Here is a 7,764-nt window from a genome sequence, read left to right on the forward strand (position 1 = left end):
TACAAATGGTGATCTGGGAAGAATGGGACGAGGAAAGGCTTGCAGAATGCTAAGCATAAATGCGGACAGTCAGGACATGGAGACGGGGTTATAATAGTGATAGCTAATACTTATCGGGGACAGGATGTGTTTCAACACTTCCTATGCATTATCTCCTTAAAGGTAGCCTGTGAAGTAGGGATATTATTTCATTTGACAGTTGAGCAAATTGCAACACAGACTGGAGAGTAATTTATGTAAGCTGATTTACTACATTACATTACTAGCTTACAACTCAGGTCTGTTCAACTTTTAACTACTGGGCTATTTGCCTCTAAATCTTGTAAAAGAGGTTTGAGGGAGAGGAAAGAAATGGATTTCGTTTTTATTTTAGAGGAAGTATGAGGCTAGAAGGACTTTTTTCCCCTAATAAGACAGGGCAGATAGACTATAGGTGAGCAGATGGGGAAGACAGTTGTGGAAAATGGAAGTTAAGGTTAAAGACACACACACACACACACACGCACACACACACACGCACACACACACACATGCACACACACACGCACGCGCGCGCGTGCACACACACACGCACGCACGCGTGCACACACACACGCACACACACGCACGCACACATGCGCGTGCACACACACACGCGCGCACACGCACACACACGCGCACACACGCACACACACGCACACACACGCACACACACACATGCACACACACACGCACGCACGCACGTGCGCTAGGCAATGAAAACTTGCAATTCATGGGTTAAAATTTCCTAAGAAACAAAGGGCTCTGTTTACAAATATAGTGAGGGTAAGTTAACTTGCAACATTAAAAAAAGAAAAAACAATGGGCACTGGTTTAATGATTAGGATATAATTTTGTTTGAAATAGTCTTAAAGCAGACTTCACACAGGAAGCAGTTAACAAATATTAAGTTATTCTTCTCATGAGTTACATGCCCTGTCAAGTAGAGTTAACAACAGCATCACTTGTCATTTCTAATTATTTTATAGAAAATGATTAAGCAATACAACAATATTTGTCTCTGTTCTGTAAAATATTTATACTGCTCCTTTCATGGGAGGAATTAGTCATCTCTGAATGGTTAGGTCACATACCCTGGAATCTTTCCATTTCAAGGATCAGAAACACAGCCAGGCCTAGGAAGGACTGGTAATGGTAGAAACCAGTAATACAGATCTACCGTGGAAGTGTGATGGATTCTTTTGCAGAGAACGTGAAACACAGAGAAATTTTACTGACATCTACGACTCACAACTAGTAATAGAAAGAGACCCTTTCATTCATTTCAGGCTGAAATGTTCTGGCTATGGTGTTAAATAGTGAACTTGTTTGAATTTGTAATGATTTCTGTTTCCTCATTTCCTTTTTGGTAAACAAATATAAGTATGTGATTAGTTTATATTTCTGGGTATATCCTTAAGAGATCCTCTGGATATTTCTGGACATATATTTTAAGATTACACTTGCCTCTTCCTTAATAAAATAGTAGGAAAGCATTCCTAACAGGTTTATTTAGGCCAGTAAGACTCCGCTTGCTCGGGACTCGCCTTCCTGTGGAGTATTCCGGAAGAGCTCGGCGGGAGTCCCACAGGCAGCAGCTCCAGGAAGGCCGAGGAGAAGGAAACCACAGTTCCACCTGGCCCGCTAACACAACGCTTTGCGTTATCATTTCCTCTTCCACCGTCGGTGTAAAGGAAGGCTTTGCTTCCTCTCTAGCCCGGGGGAGAATGGTGACATTTAGACTCTCCAAAAATATAGCCATCATATGTTCAACTTGCATCTCTTAGTTCATGTGAGTTAAAGGGATTGGCATACTTCCCACAACTGAAGCCCCAGTCGTGTGGTGTGTAGCAAGCAGTCACAGACCGCTGAGGGGCAGACTGTGCAGTCACAGACCGCTGAGGGGCAGACTGTAAGAGTTACCAGCATAGGGAAGGTGTCTTGGAACCAAGGAAACATGGAATGGAAGAAATCTAGACTTAAAGAATAATACTAATGTCTAATTCATTACATGTGCAGAGCTTAGCCTGAGATGTTGAAAATACTCATTTATGAGGGAAAAAGAGCTTTCTCTTCACCTCCACCAATAGGTACCAGACACCAGACACAGTTCTAGAGCAGGAGAACTGCTTCGGGACTATAACTAGTCCTAGTAGATAGTTTTCAAGTGTTTTTGTTGTGGTTTTCCTCCCCACTAATTCTCATCTCAGCTCCAGAGAAGACGTACCATTCTCATTTTGTGGGCCTGAGGCCAGCAGGGAGCCAATGTCTGACAGTCTAGTCCACACCTTTCTTTCTCTGATCCTCCTGTTTTCTCTCCCTCCCCCTATCTCTTCCCCCTACCCCCCATCTCCCCTCCACCCCCACACACATACTCCTCCTCCTCCTTTCTCTCTCTCTCTTTCCTCCTCCCTCCCTGCCTCTCTCTCTCCTTTCTTATTCCTCAGTCCTGGGGCTTGAACTTAGGGTCTGGGTGGTGCCCTTAGTTTTTTTTTCTTTTCTCAAAGCTATCGCTCTACCACTTGTACCACCACTTCCAGCTTTTAGGTGATTGATTGGAGATCAGACTTTCTGAGTAGCTAGGATTACAGGCTTGAGCCATCAACGCCCAGCTTGATCAGGACTCCTGTCTTGATTTCATCAATGAGTAGCGCAACATTTTGATAGTAAATGGTAATGAATTGGGTTGAGAGTGGGAAGGAAAATATTCCTTCCTTGTTAATTTTATGAACAGAAAAAGAAAAAAACAACAACACATGCTGTGCCTAGAAATAGAATAATCAAGAATTTGAATAGTTAGGAGGCATATGTAAAAACCTTCTGCTTGTTCTGCTGTGTGTGTGTGTGTGTGTGTGTGTGTGTGTGTGTGTAAACAAGCTCACTGGTTCAGAGAAGTGTGAAATGTGAAACACAGCAGCTCTGAGCTGCAAGATTCTGAGTGTTCAGTGTAGCTCCCTGCCCCTGGAATTGTATTTACTCATCACCAGTGCCTCGTGGCCCGCATTTGAAGGCAGATGTGTTGTCACACAGTGATATCAAAGGGTCATGTTGCCATGTGGGGTCTGAAGATATGTGTTCCTTCTGCACAGCTGTCCTAATCAATGTTATCTGCTAGTGTCACAGGCAGTATCTTTTGGCACATATTAAGGTTCTTCAAGGGAAACATAGACTAGAAACTTCCTGCTATGTTTAACCTAAAATTAAAATAGAAATAGCAAGTGAATTATTAAAGAGCAAAAATCCATTGCCCCTAAACACATGGCTCTAAGAATAAAACTAATTTCTCTTTATGTATTCCCTTCCTGTCTTTAGAGCACATCAGCGAGATCTCTGAGCACAACTGCTTATCGATAATAATAATAATGATGATGATGATGATGACTGTGGTCCATCATGATTCCTTTACCTCTCCTTTTATGCTCGCTCTGATCATGTGGTTAAACAAACCAAGAACAGAGCAACTGTGCTAAGGAAGAATCGTTTCGTCTAGCCCTGACCCTCCCCAGTCATCTCTGGTGCAAACAGAATAAGCCAGGGTCTGCTTCCTAATTATGCATTCTCAGCTTCTTAAGCAACTGCAACAGCAAGGTGTGGGACCAGGCTTTCTTTCTGCTGATGTTTTACTTGTATCAGCTATTGCTCCTGTCACATTCTGCTTCTAGCTTTTACATTTTAGATGATTTCCTCTATTCTTTACAACAAGAAAAAAAGCCATAAAACCTATCCACCCACTGCTGCCTGTAAAAATCAATAAAACGGAACAAAGCATCTGTAGCTCTTCCGTTGGTCATGAAGCCTCCTTGTCCCCTGGGTCAATTTTTCATAGATTGCTTTTCTTAGAATATGCAAGAAGACAGAAAGATGGCTTCGTGTTTCCCTGATGAACAACCCTAGCCTTTGCCACATTCCGTAAGCACTTCCTTTCCTCTATTTCTCATCTCTCTCCATCTCTTCTCTGTTTGTCCCCCCCCCCCTCCCCGCCATGGCTTATTTGCGTTCTCCTACTTCCGTATCTCCCACATCTTTTCATCTGGTTTCTAGTATTTCACATCTAGCTTCTCACAGGTTTCTCATGTTGTCAGAATATTCATATTAAAGGAATAATGTCTAAGGCCTCTGAGGAGCTTGGAGTGGGGTTTCTTTGGGTTTTCGGTTCTCTGATGACTAATTTCTTCTGCAAGGAAAACTGCTCATCTGTCAAGCAAATTAGCTCTTCTCTAGCACAGTAATCATCTGTCACCTTCAGGAGGTGAGAGATTCATTAGATGTATTTTGCAAGATTAAACTGAGAATCCAGATTGGCTTCTTGCTGGGGCATAAAGGAGTCACTCCAGGCCAAGGAGGAGGGTGGTAATGCTGGGGTAGAGTGGGAGTGGGGAGGGAGGGGGACATTGGAAAAGGGTTCTCAAGGACTTCAGGAAATGTGCCCCAGATTAATTTTTAAGCTTTGTGTACTACATCCCTCTAAAATCTGTGTAGCCATTTCTCCAGATAAATTGATTCCTTCCTTTCCCCACAGTAGATAAGGCTATCCTCTGTTTCAGATGACATACTTTTCTACTCTGCCAATTCAGTATCTGCACGTATGCTACGGCTGCCAAGGGAACACGCACCTACCTGTCGAGGCTCAGGCCCACGCCGCCTCTTCCCTGATCTCCTTTAGCAGCTCCTGTGCTTCATCCTTCCTTTGTCCTCTGAACACTGGCGGCACTTACCCTGCGTCAAGCAACCGTTCAACCCTCATCATGAAAACACTGGGCGCGGAACTGTGACCGATGGTCTTGGTAACGTTTAGCGAGCTCTGAAAAGGCTGGGTGTGTCCTGGTGAAGTTGAAGCCAGATGGTCGGCATGGCTAAGAGCATCTGGAAGAGGTAAGACATGGAGAAAACAGCAGAGATAGTGATAGAAGTGAACGTCCCCTTCCCATACTGCTTGTGCACGTTAGAAAAGGCCATTTTCCTCAGATTCCCTCCCAGGCTGATCATGTCTCTGAGTTTTATAAGCAACTGTTAGTCTTGCTAATGCTAGAAACTCACCAAGACCACTCACAGTCCAATTTAGCATTATAAACACTTCCTTTTTTATTTAGAAAGAGAGACTGACTGACAGACAGACAGAAACTGAGACAGAGAGACAGACAGAGATTGTACATCCCAAATGCCCAAATATCCAAAGTATTGGACAGTTTTCCATTACTGTAACAAAATATCTCAGCTAATTTACTCAAGAAGTGGAAAGGTTCATTCTGACTCCTGAGTTCCCAGGTTTCTGTCCAGTCGGTAGCCTTTGGTTTGGGGCCGGTGGCAGGCAGCCCATCCTGATGAGTGCGTTGGGAGCCCACTGAGCATCTCATGGTGACTTGGAGGCAGAGAGGAGAAAGAGGAGGGTCCAGGGTTCCAAAGCCCCTTCACTGACCAGAGAGTCTCTGATTGGCCCCATCTCTGAACGGATTTTACCGTTTTCCAACACTAAGGACCCAGCCTCTAATTCATGGGTCTTAGAAGGATTTTTGATCCACACAATAGCCACCCGCTAGATTGCATTTAACTTCACGAGTGCTGCTACTTTTGGTTCAGTGTATAACTGAGTAGTAGCTTACACTCTTCCACTTTTCCCTCTCTAGCCTTTTCCTGAAAGGAGAACATTTCCTAAACTACTTCAATGACTGAGTCTAACTTCATACTGCAGTCTGTAATATACCAAAGCCTTCAAAAAGCAAACAGAACCCCTAGTATATTAATTTATTTATTAGGCTTTACTTTCTTATGATGTTCATGCACATGTTTATAGTCTCGTAATAGATTCTATTAATAAACTGTGACTACGAGAAAGACATTTGGAATTTCTAATTTTGCTTCTTAATAAAGTCATATCTGTCATCATAGAAAAAAATGTAGGCTTTGCGATATCCATTCCAGACAAAAGCCTTAAAAAGTACTGATATAATCCTTGTCATTCACATGTCAAACTTAGGACAATTGATAACTTGGGAATTTGAGATGAAAGAACTCTGAGATAAACATCTCTCCCCTCTCTTCCCCCTCGCTCACCTTTCTCCTCCTCCTTCCCTTCCTTCTTTCCACATTTAACTATCAATTAATAATTATCATCTGCTATATATGTATTTGATGCTGTAGGCCCAATAGTCCATGCATGTTCAGACCCAGGGCTATTTTAGGCTGTATAGAAAGGCTCCTTGATTCATTGCTACCAAGTATCTGTTGTAAATTACTTTCCACTAGAGAAAGGTCCCACTTTTATTTTGCAATGGCTCCATTTATAGCTTGGAGTGCACCATTTATTTTATTAATGTTCTGAGCAGTACCAGAACACTGCTGAGAGTTTCTGTGTAGGTTATATATTATAAATACAGATACAAAACCATTACTTTAGGCATGGAAGGACAAAACAGAGTCAACAGAGGGACCCTGGAAAAAAGCCGAGAAAGAAGAAAAGTGAATACATAAAGGAGAGAGGATTGGAGGAAAGAGATCTGTTTTTTTCCATTTACTTTGCTATGTGAAAGTCTTTCATGAAGTCAGATCTTCACAGACTGAAGAAAGAATGCTGTCCAAGCAACAGCACAGTGAAAGAGCTGGGTAATACAATTATCATTAGCTTCTTGTCAAAAATATACAGCCTGATTTATCTCATCTCAAAAAATGTGTATTTAATACATAGTATGCACCTGTTTGGGTCTGCGAACACATGTATGAAATAGAAAATGAGACTCTGGCCTCAGAATTTACTTGGTAGAGGAAAAAGTCGTGGAAGAATAACTAGGAGTTATCGTTGTTATGATAGAAATACAGCACAATGATGACAGAAGTATATGGCATGTATCCCATGATACGTAATTATGTCAGGTGTTATAGTTCCCAGAATGATATACATGATATATTTTGCTGTAAAATAGAAATGCAAATTGTCAAACAGAACTTGAGCATTAAATGAAATTATAATAAACATAATGTTGAAGAAGTTTCTATGCAGCCACGTTTTTAAAAGATGGTACCATGAAAATGTTTTCCCTCTTGTAAAAATAATGGCTCAGAACTCTCTATGCATGCATGACATTATGACACTGAATTCCATTAATAAGTACGATTAAAAAACATTAATAAATATGTGAATAGTGCTTCAAAATAGTAGCTCAAGACTCTGGGAAAGAATGGTTTAGAATAGTTTCCAACCTATTCCAACCATGAAAGCCACCATTAAGCACAGACCTCAGAGCTCTTCTGGAGATGTTGGTTCTATGGTAATAGGGTAGTCCTATGAAACTCTACTTTTTCAGGAGATTCTATTTTACGGAAGATTTGGTGACGGACTTCTTAGGAGAGACTGCAATTGACCAAGGAGTGAGATTGAAAAGAACTGCATTTACAAGTGAGAAAATAATAGGCAAACAGTTAATTAGATGTTTTATGTCCTTCAGACTGAATCTACATGAACAATATTGAAGATAAGTTAAATAAAGTAAGTCAAAAATATTCTACCACTTATTTCCCTCAAATACATCTGAAAAGTGCATGTAGTTACTTACAATTATATAGGAATATATATGGAAATCAAAATTTCAACCTACAAGTAGGTCCTAGGAAAATTTAAACCACTTTTATTTTTTTTTGGGGTCCGGTCGTGGGGCCCGAACTCTGGGCCTGGACGCTGTCCCTCAGCTCTTCAGCTCAAGGCTAGCGCTCTACCACTTGAGCCACAGCGCCACTTCCGGCTTTTTTCTTTTT

At 41.6% G+C, this 7,764-nt stretch overlaps 1 long non-coding RNA gene across 1 annotated transcript; it reads right to left on the reverse strand.

Annotated features, from left to right (window-relative positions):
* Positions 1-849: 849 nt before the first annotated feature.
* LOC105985190 lies at positions 850-4,876 on the reverse strand. The gene is made up of 2 exons (XR_001175039.1): positions 4,734-4,876; positions 850-1,730 (listed from the first exon to the last, which is right to left on the reverse strand). It is a non-coding gene; the product is annotated as an uncharacterized LOC105985190 (long non-coding RNA).
* Positions 4,877-7,764: the final 2,888 nt, after the last annotated feature.

This window comes from Dipodomys ordii, unplaced genomic scaffold (genome assembly GCF_000151885.1).
Source record: "Dipodomys ordii isolate 6190 unplaced genomic scaffold, Dord_2.0 Scaffold27, whole genome shotgun sequence".
NCBI classification, from domain to species: domain Eukaryota; kingdom Metazoa; phylum Chordata; class Mammalia; order Rodentia; family Heteromyidae; genus Dipodomys; species Dipodomys ordii.